The 24,233-nt window shown below is 28.6% G+C and overlaps 1 protein-coding gene across 3 annotated transcripts in view; it reads right to left on the bottom strand.

Annotated features, from left to right (window-relative positions):
- The window catches only part of LOC107457166 (alpha-tocopherol transfer protein-like), a 48,115-nt gene extending 24,078 nt beyond the window's left edge, over nt 1-24,037 (bottom strand). The window contains exon 1 of one of the 3 annotated variants that reach the window (XM_016075260.5): nt 23,819-24,037. The gene's annotated coding sequence lies outside the window, so the exon portion shown is untranslated. Of the gene's footprint in view, nt 1-6,247; nt 6,367-23,818 lie in introns of those variants that run through there. The other 2 variants (XM_087154805.1, XM_087154804.1) reach the window with 2 other exon arrangements.
- Nucleotides 24,038-24,233: the final 196 nt, after the last annotated feature.

Genomic DNA, 24,233 nt, shown 5'->3' with positions numbered 1-24,233 from the left:
GAAATATCTTTATTTTTATACCAAGAAAAGATATTGCATTACATTAAAAATGTCAAAAGAGGTATAAAAGGTTCGTTTTATTGGTTCAAATATATGAATAGAAATCAACAATCATTTCGAAGAATAAATAATACAATCATATGCGTTATTATTTATGGCATTTAAAAGTGATTTAGTTAGAACTATTCATGTTTACAATAAATTTTTGAACAAAGTTTATTTAACTCTGATAGGTGATGTTTCTGACCCTAAAGTCATTTTTGTACATCAAGATACATTCTTAAGCGCGTTTGCAAAATTTCAAAATCAATTTGTAAATAATTGTTTTTTCATATAAAATATCACTTTGCTCAGGACCTATCGCACCTACTAACAAAATTTTTGTTAATCTTGCTCACATTTTAATAAGTTTGTCTTTAAAATTCATTTGCTTTTTTTATTTACTTTCAAAGTTTTTGTTGATAATTTCTTAAATGTTGTGTTTTAAATATCAAACATTCTAAGTGATTTTTGAAGAAAAACAATCTTTCTAGAAAAGTACGATATTCAAATAAGTTGTTTGTAAAAAAATCAACAATAGAACTTTTTTCATATGCAATTATAGAAAATTGCTCTTGTCATTTCTTAGATATCAGGTGCAATTTTTTAGACGTAACTTCAGACTTTCCTTTTGATTGAAAAAAGCACTTTTATGAGTTAGAAGAAAAATTCGTTTTATACATTTAAAAAAATATTATGAAATAATTATATAAATTGTAAAAGTAATTGTAATTACATAAATTTAAAAAGTGCTGTAACTATAATTTCTTAGTTCTTAGAAATGTTTCGTATACTTTTGATGTAATTTTGATACTATTTTAGTCTTTGTAAATGAAAGGATGCCAACTGCTTTACTTCTGGTGAAAGATTTTATAAAGTGTCAGGAATTAAAAGCGCACTTCATATAAACTTTTTATTTATTTAAGGGTAGTTGTGAGCAAAATAATTTTAAGTCAAATTTTCTAAACCAAAATTCCAATATTGAAACTTAAATTTTAGTATCGCTTAAAAAACTTTCTCCCCAAAATGGGCAAGTTGGCCTCTTTATAAATAAGCAAAAATACATAAAGTGAAGTATTATATCTACGATAATATCACACAAACTATACACACAATTATATGTAAAAGTACATTTAATTTAATATAAAATAATTTCATGAAATGATACTTGATTTGAATTGATATTTGAATGATATATTTTGATTTAGAATGCAAAACAAGAAAGCCAAAGTCATTTCTAAACATTTAGTAAGAGTAAACAGGACTATATCCTCATGAAAAATAGTTTAAAAGTGAGTTTCAAGAAGGGGGGGAGGGAATGAGTCATCTACCATAAATTCAGATTAAGATAAAAGTTTATATTGAGACAGACATTTTATTATCTGACTTATCTTTTTTCTCTGTTTATTAGTTTAGCGAGGAGTCATATTGTTCTAAATTTAAAGACTTGTTATTGATACATTATCATTCGCACTAAATGTAAATTCTAATAAACAAAAAATGCTTAATGTCAAAAACAATTCACAATAATTACCTAATTACTTTATCCTTATTATTAATTACCTTTATTATCCTTACCCAATCATGATAATCACTATAATTTGCATACAAAAAATAACATGCATAATTTTAAGAAGGATTTTATAGTACACTACTGGCCATTAGGAAGGAATGCAAATAACAGAATGATATTTATTGGGCACATGCATTATAGTTCCAAGAACAAGTGATTAAATTTTCAGGATATTTGGATATATAGATCCTGAGAAATTAGTACTCAGAGCAGTCTCCCTTAGCAGCAATAACAGCAGTTATTCTCCACGTCATCGAGTCGAACAGAGATTGGATAGCATGGACGGGTACAGCATTCCATGCAGCTTCAACATTATGACACAATTCATAAACCGAAGTGAGTGACGAGTGGTGGTGTGCCAGTTATTCGGCAACCATTGACCAGACGTTTTCAATTGGTGAGAGATCGGGAGAACGTGCTGGCCAGGGCAATATGCGAACATGTTATGTGTCAAGGAAGGCCAGGACAGTGCGGGCAACATGCGGTCGTGCATTGTCCTGCTGAAACGTTTCGTTTTGGAGATGCCTCGAAGATAAGGTAGATCAACTGACCCTAACACATCAAAAATGCAACGGCTGATTTTCAAAGTGCCTGCAATGCGAACAAAAGGTGATCGAGACGTGTATCCAATGGCACCGCATACCATTACTGCAGGTGATGGGCAGTATGACGATGTCGAATGTAATCTGCTAATCTGCGTTCTCCACTATGCCGCCAAACACGTATACGACAATCATAATGCTGTATACAGAACCTGGATTCGTCTGAAAAGACGACGTCATGCCATTCCTGTGTCCAGGTTCGTCGTTGATCATATCATTGGAGGCGCTCCTGCATGTGATGCAGCGTCAAGGGTAGCCGAAGCCATGGTCACCGTGCTGACAGTCCATGCTGCTGCAAACGTCGTCGAACTGTTCGTACAGACACTTTTTGTCTTGCAAAAAACCCCATTTGTAGACTCAGGGTTCGTGACGTAGCTATACTATCTCTTAAGGCCATGTAGATGACGTATCTGTCTTCTCGGCTGTCAGTGATAGGGAGCCGCTGAGATTCTGCACGGTGTTCCATATGACCTTCATGAACCCATCGATTCCATATTCTTCTAACAGTCATGGGATCTCGACTAACGCAAGCAGCAATACTTTGGTATGATAAACCACAATACCCGCAGGCCTCAATTCAACCTCAATCAAACTCAGACACGCGCTGGTAAGCATTTCTCCTTCTTACACGAGGCATAACAAAAACTTTTCTACCAAAGAACAATGCTCAAATTCAATTTCTGCATGAGAAATTTACTGTCAAATCTCTTCTTTTATACACATGGTAAGTGTCGCTACCGCCGCCTGCTTTGCATGAATGCGCTGATAAGCTAATCATTTGCATACCACAACATGCTTGATCCCTCCTGAAAATTTCACGTTCGTGGTGCGTCGCCTTCCTGGAGTAGCAATTTTAATGGCCAGTAGTGTATATTGATGGAAATTACGTCAAAAATATTATAAGTACATACACAGTTACTTTACACATTTTTACTTAGGAATAAATTTTGAAGTCTGCTGACATTAACTTAAACTTTTCTTAATTTATTGATTGGTGTAATTTATCTTTTCACATTTGAGAGTTTTTCTGCTATTTTTTAGTATATAAAATCTAAATATAAAAAATTTATAAATTAAATTTTCCTTAAATAGGTTTGAGTAATAGTGTTATTTTTCATCAATTTTTTTTACTTATATCATTGGGCCACTAATCATTAGATCATTAGGCAACGGACTCTCCAATATTTCTTAATAATTCAATTTAAATCATTAAGGGCAGATCTCACGTCCATATGAGCAGCATCATGGCTTGTCGCACAACTGTATTTTATAAACATATAAAATACAGTTGTGCGACATATCAAATTAAAAGGGAATAAATGGCTTCTATATTTGAACAGAAGTATCGGGAACTAAACAGCTTTTATTACAGTAAAATTGTTACTTCAAATATTCCGCACAACTAAATAATTTTATGACATAAATTTGAATATGTGATGCACTTGAAACTAACCTATCATGTAATGATTCATAAAACGAGTTTTAACGAAACATCTAAAAAAAGTTTTTTCCCTTCAGTAATTACACATTGAATTCCGAAGTAATATGTAATATAAAATGAAGAAAATTAGTAAAAATGCCGAAAAAATCGTAATTTTCTTAGGTATATGCTAAAAAGTGAAATTAGATAGAGCCATGTAAATGCACCAAAACATTCTTACGTAATATGTAATTTATAGCTACCTCCATACTTGCACATAGATTTAACTTATTTCGTAACTCGTAAATTTTCTCATTAACGACTAGTTTCCTTGAAGTCTATTTCAGCGTAATATTTAACACAAACTTCAGCCCACCATACATTAATAAGAAATGTTTTAAAAAACATATAATTCTTGAACTAATTAATTTTAAATATTTTAAAAAAAGCAGGAAATATAATATTAGGGACATGTCTATATTTTTGTTTACTATATGTCTAGTTTAAATCAAGAGTTGAAACTTATCTACAACAGAAAAATATATATATCACTATTTCTCAGGCAGTGCGAGCTCTGGGACTTAATATGATTGATGTGTCTTGCATGACTATTTATTTTGAATGGAAATGATTCATTATGATTGAGTTAAATATATTATCGAACAAGATATGTTTATAATTTTTCTTTGGTTTACTCTTATTTCTTCCACACGAGAGAACGTTTTTTATATTTATTTAAATTTATTATCGTGCTTAACTATTAAATTTATCATCTTGATGATTTATATGGAAGTTGCGTAACTATACATTCCTCAAACTCGTAAATTTGAAACACATGAATAAATACTATGTTAAGTGCCGCACTCGTCGTTACGGAGGATTATCTGAGCAAAACTAGACATGTTGGGACAATCACGAAGCGGGATAACAAGAGAATGTAGTCTAGTATCAATCAATCACAATATGTATTTCATGTCATTACTGGTAAAATGCTGGCCGGGAGCAGTAGACAATGTGCCCAAAATGTATGAATATGGTTACATATTTCTAGAAATATACACTGAATTAAAAAAAAAATATGAAAATATGCGTGCAAATATTTTTAAAACATGCATTCAATGATACAAAACTTGTATTCCCCTTCCCCAAAATCCTCCCTGAGAGCAGGATAATAGCGGTTTCGAAATTTTAAATTGAAACCTCCTGAAAAACGTGCCCCAATTTGACGTAGAGGTTTTTATGTATTGGTTCACAGATGGAGTTATAATCAAAAAATAAAAAGCGGGATTCAATGGTGATACTCACGAATTATATGACAAATGAAAAAAATAAATTTGTTTGTGTTTGATAGTTTGAAAATTCTCATCTAGTGAAAATAATCAACCTCTTAATTCAAAACATCAACTATATTTAGTTTTATTTTTTCCATTTTACTTGAATTTCGGTGATATTTAAATTTAAAGCAATTTGTATCCAATTTTACGATTACTGCACCGTCAGTGAACCAAAATTCAAAAACCTGTATATTAAATTTTAGGTATTTTTTTTCTTTAAAATCTACCTCTGTATTTAAAAACAGGGATTTCTATTTAAGATTTTGAAATTAAGTTCACTGCCCTCAGGGGTTCCATTTCCATATTTTTTGGCTGTTCCGTAACTCAATCAGCCAGTTATCACAGGGATTTGAATCAGCATTCCAGAAGCAGCAAAATCTCCTCACACATACCAGCTTAAAAATATCCGTGTAAAATGAAATTATGCAAACTAAAATACAATACCATTACCTAAATGATATTTGTATCAAGTGTATCACAGATCAAAATAAAACTAATGAATGAATAATAAACAAAAATAATTTTTAAAATAAATTTATGCATTATAAAATATTTCAGCATAAATTATGTATCATATTATTAATACCACATAATTATGTATCACAATATTAGATTTTTTTTTTAGGAGAATATCTTTTTTTTGTATTATGAAGAGTTTAATGCTCATATTTTAATATAAAAATCACAAAAAGAAATTGTCATATTTTGATTGACAACAATTATGTAAAAGTTCAAATGCTCGGTATTTTTTTAGTAAACATTTTATTGTTTACGGAAAAGGACATCACAAAATAAAATAGAAATATTCAGACAGCAATGTTTTTAATAAGCAAATTGTAAAAATAATTTTAAAAAATAAATTATTTTTATTTAAGAAAAGTTATCTTAAAATTAATTATTAATTAGTTACGATATCAAAAAAGTATTTGCTCTATATACAAAGCAATATTCTATGATATTGATATTTTTACAGAAAAAATTTTTATCTAGTCAAATTTTCTGATACTAAATCTTTTTTTGGTATTAAAATCAATAAATGTATGCTCATCCAACAGCGTTCAATAACTCTTAAAGCCCTTTTCATTTTTAATTTAATAGTTAATAGGTGTTGAAATCATCTAATAACGTGTGAAGTGCTTTTAAAAAAGTAATTGCATGAAAACAAATCTAAAAATGTTACAATTTAAACAAAAACTAAAAGCGCCTTAATTTCAAATTTTAAGCAAAACACGTAAAAATTATTAATTACATGTAAATGGATAAATAGTTTAAACCTTACCTTTAGAAACACATTTTTTGTTCAAACGTTTTCTAAAAATATTAAAAAGATCTATTTTTGGAAATTAGAAAGATGAATTCGTAAGTTTTTCGAACTTAAACAAACAACTTATCATATTATTTAAGACTTTTAAAAGGAAAGTAAGTAAACTGTAACTGTGACGGGCAATGAAATGCCAAGAGTGTAGCAGTTGACTTTCACTGAATATTGAAGAGTAATATTAATTTCATCACACTATGTAGGGCATCTTATTAGGTTAGTTCTTCGGTTGGTGGTCTGCGAACTTGTATTAAAAGGTAAGAAAGTTCACGTTATCGAGTGAAAAAAGACTCACGTAAATGACAATTCAAACTTTACTGATTTAGGTCCTTTAGAACACTTTGACCATGCAAAAAAGTGTGACATTTTAACCCTTTCTAATGTGATTTTAATCTTGACCAACTTAAACACGACCTTAAAGAAATGTTTTGATATTTTCAACCCTTTAACATCTTTTCTTTTTCAATGGAACAACTTTTTTTCCACTGGAACTACATGTATTCTCTTTCTTCCTGCATTCCACGAGTTTGAAAAAAACGTTAATTCGTAACATCAAATTTGACTCTTAAATTCAAACTGTATCAAATGTGACATTTTGGGTCGTAACGGAAGATTTTCATAAAAGTTTGTATTTATTATTAATTTATTATAAATACTGCCGACGTAACATACTTCTGAATTATCTAACTTTTGAAGTTCTCCTGCTTTCTAAAATAATTTTGTAAATTAAATTTTCAAAAAGTACCTTTATATAATAAATACTTTACGATTCACAAAAAGCACATGTAAGGAGGAGTATGACCATTAAGGACCACCTGACATTATTTTTTGTAGTATTTGTATTGCTGGGAATAACCAAAAATTACTACTAATTTTTATCTGAACTTAAATCTTTACTTTGATCTATGAATACGAAGGATAAACAGTAGAAAATATAATAACATTTTGTTTCGTTTTTTCCCATTTATAACAGATTGTATTATATAAGCACATTGCATAAAATCCGAATCAAATCACTGTACAAATTGCCGGTAAATACTGGTAATTATTACAGTAAAAATTACAGTAGATCAGATTTTTTGTTCGCAACATGTTCCGGTAAAAATAGATTTTATAATAAAAAGTACCGGAAACTTGAGTACTTTTTACCATAATTTAATCCCAAATTTTTACCGTGTGTGATAATCTCTCATGCAAAATGTTATTTTTTAACAATTCTTATAGGCTGAAAATTTCTTTGAAACATTTGAATTCTGAGAAATGATAAAAGAGTATTTTTATTTTGAATTTAAGAAATAATTTGATCTCATAATATATTAAGTCATTTTTTGGAAGTGCATTTTGCACCTGAGGGACCTATATATGATGTATGGTAAACCGGATTACTCTAAAATGATGAAAATGAAATAATTTTTAAGAAATTTAGCGTAGTGAATGTACCATATTTAGGCAATTTTTTCCACAGTTCTTCAAATTTTCAGACCTAGCGTAAAGTAAACGGATTAATAAAATTTATGTTTATGACTTTTATCAGAATTAAGCAAAAGTTAAACAGTTTACTGTCAAAAAAATTTTCTCATTTTTCTTTTCTTTCTTTTAAATATTTAAAACTGAGTTAAAAATTTAATATTTTGTGCGAACGATATTATTAATGACATATTGCGAAAGTTGTTCCCCTTTTTACCAATTTATCAATGCAGATTTTTAATTTTGATATTAGATATATTATTGTCTGACGCCCGGTGGCTGAGCTGTAGCGCTTCGCGCTGTCGTGCCACAGGTCCCCGGTTCGATCCTCGGGCCGGGCAAGGTTGACTCAGCCGTTCATCCCTTCAGTGGGTCGATAAATGAGTACCAAGCATGCTTGGAAACTAAAGACTGGGGGTTTCGCGTTCGGCTGAACACCTGCACCCCAGAGCCCAAAGGTTAGGAAAACTGAGATGGGCACAGTAGGCCTTGGCCCTCTATGGGCTGCAGCGCCGCTGAGTTTAGTTTTTATATTATTGTCTACAAAATATCACTTATGTATCACCAAAATAACACTGAATATAACTTCGTTTGACTTGTGATTGCTGAAATTTGTTCACGAAGTAAAAGTATATCAACTATAAATGCAAAAGAAATATAGTTTAAAATGATTCTGAGGTCTTTTTTACTTATACTCTAACTAATAACCGTATAAGGAGTGAATGGGACACAAATGTCTCTTTCCAAATTTCTGTAAAATGTTCGAATGTTAACAAATTCAATGGTTTTGGTATTTATCATCAGTTGCATACCCACATATTAAAAAAGGTCATGAAGATAAATACAGAATCTGTCGAGATTTGAGTATTTTACGTAAGTAAGAAATGAGACCGATTTCTAGTGTTCAGAGGCCTATTTTTTTACTTGCTTATGCAAGTCATTCCTAGGTTTGATTTTAAATGCATTATGCTGACAAATTTTTTTAACTATCTCTTTTTAAATACATAGGATCTTTCCAGAAATTACATAACTCAAGGGTCAAATTTTCCAATAGCTTTTCTGATTATACCCTGATATTATTGAAATTTGAACCATTTCAACCTTTTCGACTACTACACCGGATGCTATGCTGATTTACCATAAAATGAAACAAGACATGTAACCAAAGCTTAAAATGAAGTGTTAATACATTAAGTGTGCTGTTTAAATATGGTAAAAGTTAGAATTATAATATCCTTAGAGTTGCCCCCGAAAAAAACAATATGAGTAATAATATTAGTTTAAAAAAAAACGCAATTAAATGTTCTCTGTACTTGTTTTTCATAATAAAAGTAAATACAGTGTAGTCCCGATTATCCGAGATTCCGCTTTAACTGAGCTATCAAAGATTTCAAGGATTTCTTTGTTCTGGTTTATTTTTTATTTTTAAAACTACCGAAGAAAGAAATTCTGAATTTTATCTTCCAAACACTTATGAAACCGAAATTCAACAACTTGATCTGATGGTTAATATTGTCAATATTGAAAATGAATCTAGCGAAGATGATGAAGACAGTGACGATGAAAATCAATATATAAAAATCTCTCATACAGATGGACTAAAAGCTATCAAAAGTGCAATTGAATATATAGAACATCAAGAAGAGGGGACACAGCCTTGCTGTTATCCCTGAAAAAATGGTGAAACATTGCTGCAGAAAAGCGCCTAAGGAATGAAAAACAAAAAACGATTTAATACTTTTTTAAGTAAACACTCTTTAATTCTAGTAAAGTATGCTCTTTAAGTGTTTATAAAGTAAACTTTTTAATTATAATATGAATTGTATATGGTGTACTCGTATAAATTTTGTATTTGTTAAATATATCACATTTATACCTCTTTCCTTTTTTATATTCTTCGCTTTAACCGAGTTCTTCGGTTATCCGAGTGGTCCACATTAACTCGGATAATAGGGACTCTACTGTAACTCAAGAGGATGTCAAAATTTTGGTAGATTTTTGTAAAAGGCACTGTTATTGAAGTTCTTCGATGTCTTTAAGAGCAAATCCCGGCAGGATTCTCTCTGCCAGACACGAGGTAGTTACACAATCTACAGTGAAACTGGGTCACCTTTGAAGCAACTATCTGAGCTTCTGAAGCAACTTTTCAATTTTTTAAATGGCTTAATAAGAAAGACAGCAGGGGCCTCATCAACCAGTTCAGATGACAAAGAAATGTTTACTCTTTCAAAACTACAGCTTTAAGAAATAAGGATTAGGGAACTTTGACTCATAATATTTAATACAATTATAGCTGTTAAACTGTTTGAAAACTAATTTGACATCTAACAAGCAAAAAAAAAAAAAAGAAAAAGAAATGCTTTTACATTCCTCGATGAAAATGCATGGAAATGAAATGTTTTTAATAAACTAATTCACATGACAGAGTATCATTATTTTCTTCCTGTTTCGAAAGAGTTTTTGCGAAATTTGAATTAAGGAACTTTAAACCACCAATTGTAATTTAAGTATAATCTTGGACATATAAACGCAATAGTGATTTTAAAATCACTGATTAAAAAGGCGAGGGAAAAAGATTTATACAGTGAATTTATAATGAAATTTTTTCAAATTTCTTAATAGTATTATACTTTATTACATCAATAACTTAACCTACTGGACAGAAAAATATATCTTCTAATTTAAAAGTCATAATTTTGTTAAATTTGCATTTTAAGACAAAGTATGAAATAAAATTATAACTGTTGAATACGTTAAAATAAATGTCATACCAAATCAGCATTTTAAATCACTGATAACATGAAAAAGGATTTTGATTATGAATTTTCAATAAAATCAAATACACTTATTGAATAATTTTTAATGGGGAAACACTAATAAAATAGTTCATATAACACGGATATGTTTATTTTTTAAAGTAAACGTTTTTTTCCCGGCAATATTGTATTTTGCTTGAAAATGTCATTATATTTACATTATTTGCCATCAATGGATAATGCAAAAATGAAATTTAAAAAAAGATATATTTATAATAAATATTAAAAATCTGCATCTGTTTGAAGACTTCGGGTTGAATCTTTATGGAAAATGAAGTAATTTTAGAATAATGATACCAAGATACTCCTTAAAAATGTTAGAGCTAATTAAGAATGTAAAAACTGAAACTTTGACAGCAAAACAGCACAACAGTAAAATATTTTGTTGCTCATTAAAAACAGTTTGGCGTAACAAAGAGCTTTTTCCCATCAAAACTGTAATTTTCTTTTTTTCTTTTTTCTCCGTTAATCTATAACCTCAGAAGATAGAGCATTTGTTAAGAAACAGCGTTAAGATTTTTTTTCGCTTAAACTTATAAATAATGCAATTAACAATGGTCAAGGGGAAAATGTATGATTATTACTGATTATAGAATGATAATATTAAACAAATATGTTGTAAAGAAACAGAAAGTCCAAGAGTGGGTTTTTAAGTTAAAGTTCAAAAGTGGTTAACGAGCTATTTTTAAGTGCAATTTAAAATTTTATCGAATGGCAAATAAAGTAAAAATTTCAATTAATTTTGAAATTTTTAGACGAAATTAAATTTTTACGACATTTTAGAACACTATTGTTCTCTAGATTTTGATGAGCTCATTTTAAATAAAATGTTTCCATTTTTTAAGTACAGTTCCAATTTTCATTTACTGTTCTGGGTTTACTAAGTATTGCTAAACTATAAAGGTGCTGCTGCTGTTGTTCATTTACGTCGCTCTAGAGCTGCACAATGGGCTATTGGCGACGGTCTGGGAAACATCCCTGAGGATGATCCGAAGACATGCCATCACAATTTTGATCCTCTGCAGAGGGGATGGCACCCCCGCTTCGGCAGCCCGACGACCTGCACGCGAAGTCGAGCACTTTACGATAGAACAGTTAACGAGGACCAATACCCCACACCCTCGGTCCCTACGCAGACAGATCCAAGTGGTCACCCACCAGCACACTGACCGCAGCCAGTGATGCTTGACTTCGGTGATCTGCTGGGAACCGTGTCTTAACGATCAGTCCACTGCGGGACCTAACCTAGAAAGGATAATCTAAACTAGAAAGGGTAATCTAGAAAGGGTAATCTAGAAAGGGTAATCTAGAAAGGGTACTAGAAAGGCTGAACTGGAAAGGGAAAGGGTACATTACCAAAAGGGTAGGCCAGATAGAGTTAATTAAAACAATGCTGCCATAGTTAACAAAAACATTATACATTAATGGATAGCTAGCAATTAATAATGGTTAAAAGTAAGTTGCCTATATGTTACTATGTATAGGGAAAATTCTTCTCCTCTTCGTTAATAAAATTAAACAAAATTAATTTAAAATAAAGAGAATATTTCAATAATTGCTGCTAGTTGATTCATGTACGGTGTTCCAACATTCAATCAAAAGAGTCACAGGGTTGATAAAAGACATAAGGATCAAAAATTACTGTCGAACATGGAGTCGCAAATTCTGATTAAAGGTTGAAAATCGAGAAAAAATCTTTGCACGTTTCGAGGTTACACTGGAAAACAGCTGCAAAAGATACTAGAAACTAATTAACAATAAAAATATTTATTTAATCAATTGTTACTAGAATTTCTTGCCGGTGAAGTGGCATCCACTGAAGTCATTGCATGGTCTATACTGACGTAAAAACAATTCCCAAATTCGTTCCAAGTGGCCTGCCGGAGTGACGATAATCTGAGTTACGAAATCTTCCGGTATGTCCATAGACGTCACATAAAGTAGTGATTAAACTAATCACATAAAGTAGTGATTAAACTAGTTACTGAAAATCCTCAGCCCTTCAAAGAGAATAGCATATAAACTCTTTATTTAGGTAAGACAATTCTTAATTGGCCTCCATTTTTCTTTTCCGCTTGGTCCAGAGCTTGCAGGGATTTGTCGCAGTTTTCACCATCTGAACCGGGTCTGTGGATGTCTTCTATGACCCCTCTGATTTTGTCACTTGGATTTTAGAACACCCTGTATACCAGCTGTTTCTAATTTTTTTCGGTTATGGAAGTATGGAATTGGTGGTAAGTAGGAATTGGTTAGCAGATGCTTAGTTATAAATTTCGCTAAAATATAAAAGAGCTTTTAAAAGCGTTGAGAAAAGTTATGAGAAAAATTCGAATTGAACAATTTAGGAGGAGAAAGTTTTGGATTGAAAAGTAGGAGGAGAAATACCAGCGCATTTTTTTTATAAGTGCATTTCTTTTTCATAGTTTAATCAATGCATTGTCATTAGAATAAATGCATATTTTACATTTTATTATTTTTTTTCCTCTGGCAATTTGCCTAAAAACTTCTTAAAAATGACAGAAATATTAAACAAATAATGAATTATTGATTAGATATAAATGTAATTACAGGAACTATCGGAACCCCCGTGAACCTTCTACGGAACTCTAGGTTTCCCTGGAACACTTTTAGAAACCGCTGCTGTATACCACTCACCACCTACGCCAACCTTTGTATTGGCCCAAAATATCTTTCACAATATTCAGGTTATGGTTTAAAGTTTCGTTGCCGTGAGACTAAATGTTTTTTAAGTTTACTCGTTCCACTTTTTCCTTTAATTTTTGCGTCAAACACATTTATTAGCATTGCTTAATTTAGGTATCTTGAAGATGTCGTAATTTTGTTTACCTAAAATTTAGTGCAATTAAGTCACTTCCCTTTATTATGCAATTGTACTGTGAGTTCAATCAATCTGGCATGATTGTATTTTCTACAACTTCTTCGATTTTCTTGCAATAACTAAAATTTTAACAGCACGCATATTATTGATGCAATTTTCGTTGCACATTATATTTTTTAAGTAAAAATCTCCTTAACAAAAATATATTTAACTAAGTAGATACACGGATAACACTTGAAAATTTTAGTTAATATTTATCATTTAATTAATTAAAAATTAAAAACGAAATAAAATGCGTTCTAACGGAAGTTTCATTTGTAAGGAATGGTTTTTATATGCTATTAAGTGTTATTCGACATTATTTATGTTCTAATTTTGTTGTGGTTAGATTAAAGTTATTTAGATCATCTTCTTTTATCGTTTTTTTTTCTTTTAGTTTATCTCAGACAGAAAAGTAGACCAGAATGTCATTTTTAATTCGCACTCTTTCTAATGCGCCTTACATTTCTGTTCGTATGCGTCTTAACATTGAATATTCATTTTTTAAGATGTTATTGTTTACATTCTTCTCAATTGAATTTCACATTCAATCGAATGTAAATTTTTTAATGCATTGGCAAGTTCTAAAATATATTGGGTTTTTGGTTTGAAAATCTTCTCAATCTTTTCCTTTTCGACACTTAGTTTTATAGAAAAAATTTAAAACTTTAATAATCTCTTTAATTTTTTTGAGTGATTCCGATAAAACTCGTCAATAAAAATTAAATTTCTTTCCTTTTCTTCATGAATAGATAGACTAAAATAAATAATTAAAGATTAATTGTAAAAAAATAAATAAAAATTGAATTTCTCTAAATAAGAGTATTTAACATTTATTATTTATTTATTAATTTTTTTGACCGTCCAAAAAATAGATCTGTCTTTGATAGAATTTTTATTAATAAACAAAAAAACTGAAACGGAAACTGCTGTTTTTCTTTTTTTTTTAATCTAAATTATTATTTCCATGAAAAGTATATTAACAAACATGTTCATATTACACTAATATATTAGACTTAAAATAGACGCGTAATGAGTTTACCAAATTTCATAGCTATGAAAATTTGCTTATTCGTAGGGAAAAAGATATATTCCAGACTATTTATGCCCATTACAAAACGATTTGAAATGTAAATCAAAAAATTTTAAAAATTACATTCATACATTAAATCACCTTAATTTTTTTAATTTAAAAACTTCCTTTTTTAGCAAAACTGGAACAATAGCTAGGGAAAAAGTTCCTGATAGTTTTAATATTAGCATATTAAAACTAGTAAAACTTGAGACACATCCCGTATAACCTAAATTACAAATTAAGAAATTCAGAGAGCTAGTAAAAGTATTGTTTGAGGTTAATGTGAGTTGTTGAAAAACTGGTTTTAATTCTTATAATTTTAGTTTTAAGACATTCGAAACTAATATCCATAAGCAGACAGACGAAATAAGAATAACAGCATTTTTTTTTTCAAAAATTATACCCAGATATAATGAAATAAAAACGATATTTTAAGCAGAATAAACGCAACATACTTTAAGAACAAAATTCTTTATGCAAATAAATTATTGAAATACAATTAATTTACAGTATTTTGTGAAATACATGTTTTGTTCGTATAATTTTTTTATAAAATCCTATAAAAAGATATATTTACTATAGAAAACTCGAAAAAATCTATTCATTTTCGTTAATAATCCTTTAAATATAAACTAAATGCTAAAACAAGGTTAAATTTTATTAATTTAAGTAGAATGTTTAAGAGATTGTGCTTATTTGTGAACAAATTATCATAATTTGGTTTTAAGCTTTAAAATATGTTTAGATATAATCTTTCAATATCTTTTTGTTTTAAATCAATTTCAGAGAGATTAATTTTGTTTTCTTATCTCAGAAAAGTAGATCAGAAATTTGTATTTAATCATATAAACGCTGGATTTAAATTAATCAGTACTTTTGAGAAATTGCTCAGTTTCATAATGTATTTTGAGTTTGTAATTGCATTTATATGAATTACCAATGAAAGTTAGTAATTACAATGAAAACATTACATACAATTATAAACTGGAATATATATTCTAGTTTTAAGAAGTGGTTAAAACTTTTGGTAGATAAATTTTTTTTCTAAAGGATTGTTAGAAACTCTTAATATATTTTAGAATGTTGATATTGTCATGACCTATTAATTTATAAAAAATCAACGTGGAAAATAAATTAAAAAAATATTTTACAAATTTTTGTAGTCAGAAACACGGGATTGAGATTGTATTTCATGTTCACAAAAATGAATCGGCATATTTCCTTCATTATTATTGGTTATTATTATTAATTTTTTTATGATAGTCGATATTCATTTAAAAGTTTTTTTAAAATCTTAAAACTCAAATGCATACGACATTGTTTTAAATAGCAATGGTGGTAAATAATTAATAAAATTTAAATTCAATGAATATTTAAAACTAGTTTCTTATAAAATATGCCAAAAAATTATCCATGAGAGTCAATGATGCAATTTTCAGTCATTTCTAAAAAGACCGCCGACACTTTGAGTTGCATATAAATTATGAATCTCCATAAATTTTAAAACAATCAACTGAGAAATGATGAAACATGTAAATAAATTTCTTTTTTTCATTATCTGTAGGACGCGTGCTCCATTATAGCTAAATATGCGAATGTAGCTAAATATACAAGTTAATTGGAAAAAAAAGTATTTGCTTTCACTCTGATATTTTTTTTCTTTAAAATACTTGACTTAACATATATTTAATACATACTTTTAATGATATGCATATAAAGTGTTACATATAAAGTGTTTCCTAAGGCATTAAATAATGCTGTTTTTTCTTTAAAAAAATATATTTTATATTATCGCTCAATATCCAACATTTTACTTTCATATTCAATGATTTTGGCAATGCTCCAAATATTAATAGTTTTAAATAAATAAGTAATTACTTTTAAGCGACGTCTTCATCTTTGCACATTACTAAAGTGATTCTCGACTGTCCTATTATATATATAAAAATATTCCTTATTTAATGATTTTTTATGAACTAAGCCATATTATACAAATGGGCGGTTCCAGAAAAATAGTCCTTTTTGAGAAGTTTTCACAAATTATGCAAACTCATGTCTCAAAAACTATTCCTGTAATTTATTGTGTAATGAAGTAATTTTTTGAACTTGGAAATTGATTAGCTATTATGAGTAAACAAGGCGCTTAATTTCAAGGTAATAGTTTCAAGTGTCTTTTTGAAAGACTGTTAAATAAATGTTATGAAATAGATTTATTTTGAAAATAAAATTATGCAACTTTAAATGGCCTTCTAGAATGAGAGAGATTTTATAAGAACTATTTTTCCCTATTTCGTTTCGTTTAACAGGAACGCACAATATAAAAATTGTGGAACACACAGGAAATTTTCAGTTCGTTTCGTTTAACAGAAGCAATTTCCACCATTATTTGCTCCAGTTTGTGATTTAAATGTATTTCTATAAAAATTAATAAATATTATTTTAAATTTTTTCTTGAAAACAACGTATAATATTTTTTATCAACAATAAAAATCAACACTATTAATTTTTAATGTTTTTTAATTAATCAAATTATTTTAAAGAATTTATATAATAATAGCCGACCGACAAAATACTAACGAATAAAGTATGAAATCGTCAAATAGTTATATATTTAATATAGTTGAATCTCAGCATGTTGAGCTAAATAAAAAATTCATGTTTGGATAATCATACTATTTTGCATAAAACTATTTTGTAAATTATATTGTAATTGTTTATTTTTTGATTATAACTGTTACACTTTTAAAAAAAATTGCAGAACCAAAACTACCGATATATGTTAAATTTCCCGTGTTTCTGACTCTAATGGGAACACCAAAGACCTCTATAATTTTCATCGAAGAGCTTTAGTAATGAATTTGGTAAAATTTACAATAAAATATGATTTTATATAGTGTGAAAAAATTTGGTGATTTTATCATGATATCTCAGTACATAGCATAAAAACCATTTATTCGTTTAAATTTACGTTTCTGATTTGCAATTTTTACCAAATGTGATGTAATAAAAATCATAATTTTGAAAACCAGAATTTCTGGTTAACCTTCACCATATGAGCGGAATTTTTTTTTAAAATGCAAATGCTGTGGTTTTAATACCAGAATTCTGTTTGTTTGTCCCCCAGAAATGTTATTACTATAGAGTGTGGTGCTTTTACCAGATTTTTTCCGTGTATATTTAAGACGTTTTAGCTAAGATAGTTTTTTCAATTGAGAAATTTGCATTGATTTTGAGATTTTACATTGATTTTTGATTAAATTCGTTAACTATTACAAGTAAAACCTAAGTTATATTTAATCGTAAATGCATAGATGGTTATATTTTTCTCAAAACACAAAGATATTAAGTATGCCTTAAAAACTTATCGATTTTATATAATTTATAACGTTTTCAATTTTATAACACAATAGTTTAAAGCTAAAAAGCGCTTTCCCTTATTTCCCCTCAGGAAACACTTTCATATCATGGTTGATCGATTTTCTGTAACATATTTTGATTCCTGTAATGTTTGATATTCTCACGTGTCATTTACCTATGTAATTGTTTCTTTTTGGCTTTGTAAAGTGATTTTTGTTAACAGGCTTATTAAATTTATGGTGACATTCTGATCATTTATAAAAAAAGCAAAGTCTATAGTATAAGTTTGGTAAAATTACAGTACTACATAATAATGACATTTCTGGTTAAAAGAAACTCATAACCCTGTTTAATAAAAACAGAATATATGGTATTTAAACTATTCATTCGGCAATTTTTCAATTCAATATGGTAAAGGTTCAACAGAAATTCTGGTTTTTAAAACTACAGATCATAGAAAAAAAATTGGGAAAAGCAAATACAATCTTTATCGCTAGTTATAAAATATTTTCAAAATTGTTATATGTCTTAATTAAATTTTCTTTTATTATTTATAAAAATATTGACTGGTTTGTTTTATTACAGCAAAACTGCTGGTGTGTTGTATTTCATATAAAAATAGGGGCCTTTTAATTTATTAAAGTGAAAAAAATCATGGCTTAAAAATATAGTTGATCTAAATGGTAAAAAAAATTTTTTTGATTGATGATGTTGAAATGATGGATGTTGAAAAGAAATGTGAAATGATTGATGGTGATTTAAATATTTTTTTCACAGAAATGAATATCTAATCAACATTCTAGTGTATTACATCTTACGAATTCTAAATCAGCTTTTGATAATGATTGATAGATTTAATACTAGATTGATACAGCTGAATATTTTTTTTTTCAAATTTGGTAAAAAAATAATTGCTGATATGATAAAATCGGGTCCATATATTTTCCGTTTTCCCTTAATCAACTTCATGGATGAAATTATTTATATTGCTATCTGAATGACAAATAAAACCTCTAGCTGATGAACTATTATTTAATGTCGAGAAATTGTATTTTGGAAGGTAAATTATTTCTTAATATCACGTAGGCTAACATCCGGTTTTATTCAAATTGGTCGGACAAAACTGGGTATGCATAGAAATAATGATAACAATTACTTTTTTAATATGGTTATGTCAATTTATAGCAACAAATTAATACTAAGATCGTTCAACACATAGAAACACACAAGAGATTAAAAATTATCCGATAATCAAAGGTAACAGATATCACAAATTAAAAATTTTGATAATGCAATGCTACAGGCTCCATTTGCCCTTCTTTTACGGTTGAGGCATTGTATTTAGCATTTCTAGGGATTTAGATTTGGAGTATTGCGGAATGTAAAGACATCCGGTCATTTTCAACTGATTAAGTCCCGGATAATCCGGCTGTGCCATTTAAAAGGATAAAAAGTTCGGATCGAATTTTACAATAGTCTTATATTTAAAATTCGATTTCTCAGGATCTATTCAACTTATTTCGCTCCAATTTCGTATTTTGCCATGTAACGTTACATACTTTAAAATGACGTAAAAAATTTTATACTTTACAGTCCTAAATTTATCGACTGTTATTAAATAAAATAATAAATACTTGCTAAAATTTACTTTTTGCAAGGAATTATCTTTGGATGAACGATTTTTTAGTTGTATGCAAAAAAATTTCAATTCGCTTTAAAAGCTCTCGAGATATGGCGAAATAAGCGAAAAGTAAAATTAACATTAAAAGGGCCAAACTTGGAATCGCTCTCCTGACCAAACTAGGGGGACTATATTTCCCAGGTTGCGGCTTAAATTTTTTAATAAAAAAAAACTATGAATATATTAATTAGGTAATTTTCATATTAATACCTACAATTTTAATACCCGTTGCATGACTTAAAATTGAGCATAAATTCTAATCAATTTAACGAGTCATACGGTTTCAATTAAAGCTTTTTTTTCCCATGATACCTGGTCGATTTTTATATGTTACGACAGATAAAATAAGTAAAGAGCATTTTCTAGTTCCGTGCAGAAAAATAAAGTGTGATTTTTTTTTTAGTTTAACTTAATTGAGGTGTTTTACGTATATGAATTAAAATTTTTCATTAATTTACATTATTTTCATCCACGTGACACAATCCACATAACTTTTTATTGTTTATACATATGGTAAGATTTTTAGGCACAGTTACCCTTCTACAATTTTTTTTTGGCTGAAATATAATTAGTTTATATGTAGAAGACTATGCGGTGAAATCACTTGAGAACAAAAAATTATACTGATTGTGCATTTTATGTTAAAACTTTTTTCGACAGGTTAACTATTTTTACAATTAAAATAGTACTAATTTTAAATTATCTTTGACAGATAAACTAATTCCAAACTAAAACTGAAGAAGAATAGAAAATAAAATAGAATTAAGAAAATTGAAAAAGCTAATAAAGGTTTTAGCTTTTTTAAAAAAACATTTTCTTGGGGAAAAAAACTATAAGGGGCCTATTTACCCCTTAAACATAAATGACATTTTTCCCAATAGCTGAAATTCAATTGGCCTGCGTAACATGATTCCTCTCCATCTTTACAATTTAAAAAAATCTTCTGTAAATTTCCAACGAATCAACTGCAATATTAAAAACTTATTTTTTAGAGAAGTCATTTAAAATCGAAACCTTTATTTTTAATGAAATACTAGTGTATTCAAATGTCAATTCTTAAGACACAACCATTTCCCTTCTAAATAAAATTAACAACTCGATTTCAATACAGATTTTTTGTTTACTGCTGCTAAAAGAAAACACTATCACATCATATAATACGCAATATGACTATTAAAATAAGTGGAATGTTTTTGATTAAAATAATCTAATCACTTACTCTAACCCTACTCCTTTTAGTTTGCCAGTCTGTGAATGGTATTTAGCTCCTGTATTTTTTAAATTAACCTAACAACCTTTCGGTATATTTTAATTTGGATCGTCACATTCTATTTTCCTTTCACTCAAAGTACTCTAAGAAATTATAACATTAATAAAGAAATAATAATTTAACTTCATTTTCGTAAATCATCACAGAAGTTAACACCTGTTTATCAGCAGCTTGTGTAAACAGTGAGTTTTTAACCACGCTGGAGACCGATCCTCAACTCATTTTTTTATAAAATCAATACCTACTATTTTGATTGATGATACGGAAGTATATTATTAAAGGAAGTAAGACGTTCTGAATTACAAAATAGTTTTCAGAAGCACATTATTAAGATGCTTAAGACGTTCTAAAAATTATTTTTAAATGCATTTTAATATTTTCAATATTGTTTATACGAAATGTCTTCAATTGCAATTATTCAATTGAAGTCTTTATTTTTCAAATTTTCAGGCGTTTATTTCTTATTTTATATTTTATATTTTTAAATGTAACATTCGTGCATCGGCACTTGCTTAGACCTGTTTGCAACCTCATGAAAAATTCTACTTTTTCAAAAATTTTGAAAGCTGATGTATAAACTTTGTGTGTTTGTATCATAGTGATCCCATGGTAATTTCTTTATAATATTTTGAAAAAATCTGAAAAAATAATAATTATTACAATAATTAAATGTAACACTCATGCATCGACACTTGTTTAGATCTGTTGGTAACCTCATGAAAAATTTGACTTATTCAAAAATTTTGTAAGCTGATGTATAAACTTTACATGCTTTTATCATAGTAATCGCAAGATATTTTCTTTATAATATTATAAAAAATATCTGAAAAATTAATAATTATAATAATAATTTCTTCCCAATTTACTCAGTTAATATTTGGGTAATTTATTAATCACATATCATAAAAAACACCTTTTCACTTGATCTATTAATTATAAACACATAAATTTATACTAGTTTTCTGTGATAATAACATGCGAAAAATTTTAAGCTTTCCAAAACGTATGATAATGCAAATGTCAAGGAGCATTATATTTTGAAATGTTCTTAAAATTCAATAACAAAACATCTAAAAAAATTTGCGTTTGTTTCGCATCATTAATAATTGTACTTTTAAAAAATAAGTGCATGAAAAGACCGGAATATAATGAATAACGATGCATTGCGAGAGATATAAACAAATGGAAAATAATTAATAAACGTAATTTGTGAAAAAGTACAGTTGAGCAACCGATTTACCGTTTATTATATAATTAAATTAGAAACTAGTTTGGAAAAAATATATATTTTCTGTGCATTGCTCTAAATAAATAAATAAACGGAACACCCGGATGTACTTTTGATCTAATGATTGGATCTTCAAATTCTAGGATCAATCTTAAAGGTTCAAGGGGGTAATCTTAAATATGTTAATAAGTTAGAAGATTCGATATTTTAAGTTATGAAATCAGACACAAAAATCTACTTTCTTTGAAAAAAATATGCCTTTTTATCGATGGATTTGGATTTACCATCTAAATATAGGGGGTAGCCGAAATCTGGGTAATATAGTCTCAATAATTTGGTCAAGAAAGTGATCAAAAGTTTGGACTCCTTAATGTTGCTTTTATTTTTTGCATATTTCGCCATATTTCGAGAACTTTTTAATTTGGCGAATAATTAGTGTATATTTAAACTACTTAACTAAATTCCGAAGTTCTTGTCTGAAACGATGCCTATATTACATCAAGTACTGCACGGAGAAAATAACCTGGTAAAATTATCTTACTGCTTGATGGGGAGGACATTTCTAGTTTAAAAAAAAGCATAGTTTTGATTATTGAAGCTAAAATATATGGTATTTAAATCATTCATTTCATAATTTTTCGATTCATATGTATATTACCGGAAATCTTGGTTTTCAAAAATATAGTTCTTATTAGCACACATTCAGTAAAAAATACAAAACTGAAAACTAAATTCAACCGACTTAATGGTTTTCATGCTAAGCTCTATAGTATCAGGATAAAATTACCGAATTTTGCTACATTTACCAAATTTTGTCACATATTTTATTACTTATTCTACCAAAATTATTACCAAATCTCTTCAGTAAAAATTTTTGACATTTTGGTATCCCCATTGAGCCAGAAACACGGTAAATTACTGTTAGTCGAATATACTCGTAGTTTTGACCAGATTTTTTTTTCACAGTACGTCAAGGAACATGCTGTTCACTACAACAGCAGCTATCCTTGGTTTTGGTGTAGTGAAACACTCAGAGGAACAACACTTCGGAATAAAGTAGTTGCCCTAATTTTTGGTGCTCAGATATACGAAAAGCTTTTACATTGTATATACTATATTTTAAGGGTAAAAAATTCATATTGATCGAAAACGAAGTAAGTTTGTTTAGAGAAAATGTGTTTTTCTGTCTGATTTCGTAATTTGAAATATCGTCTGCACTAACTAAATAGTACAGTTGAGGTCACCGCCTCGAACCATTAAGATCGAGTCCTTGTACATTAAAATCCGATCATTGGATCAAAAGGTATTCAAAGTATTTCATTTATTGATTTATTTATTTCGTACTATAACTCAATAAAAATACACTTTAAATAAAACAATTTCTGATAAATAGACAAAAATATGATTAATAGAAAATTTAATTCATTGATTATTACACTTTAATTGTGAAACAAAAACGGTTTGAAATGATAGAAATCATCTGTACAAAATTCTAACTGCTAAGTTCAGAATTAGTTTTATTTTTTTAAAGCGCATTTCGCCATCTTTGCACTATTTTCAGAAAAAACAGTTTAAACCAAAGTCTCTAAGACTTAAAAAAAAAAATATCACATTTTAGAAAAATTTAATTAAAAAATAAAAATTAGTCTAAACGTATAAAGAAACAAATGTATACATTTTTCTTTTTAGCTTAAATATGCAAATATAATAAATATACAACTTAAATATTCGAACTATTAGCAATTCATATAATATGTTACCTTTGATGATTTCTCAGAAGCTTGTGTGAGTTTAAATTTCACTTTTTAATTTCTCTAAAAGGAGTCAAATAATAATCCTGACTCTAAAGCACAAATTTTTTCAACAATGAAATTAACTTTTGACCGTCTAGTTTTACTGCTTGTAAAAAGTGAAAGGAGAGAAAAAGGCATGGACAACTGCTAGTGCATGTCTTACTTTGAAAGCCCGTGGACACGCTTCAGGCAACAACACACGGTAGTTCTGTAGGTCGACTCAAAACGAGGGCAAACACTGTGTTCAAACAAGTGTTTATTTACTTTCACTCAAAGTCAAGATTCATTCAGATTTTTTTAAGTTATTTCCATCATTACTGAAACAAATGGAAATTCCAAAAGTTAAGGTGTTAAGTAATAAATAATTCTTCATGAAAGATGT

Source organism: Parasteatoda tepidariorum, chromosome 11, assembly GCF_982258835.1.
Source record: "Parasteatoda tepidariorum strain Cologne lab strain chromosome 11, Ptep-v5.0, whole genome shotgun sequence".
Taxonomy (NCBI): Eukaryota; Metazoa; Arthropoda; class Arachnida; order Araneae; family Theridiidae; genus Parasteatoda; species Parasteatoda tepidariorum.
Note: the sequence above shows the minus strand (reverse complement) of the source record. Positions and strands in the feature narration are given on the sequence as shown.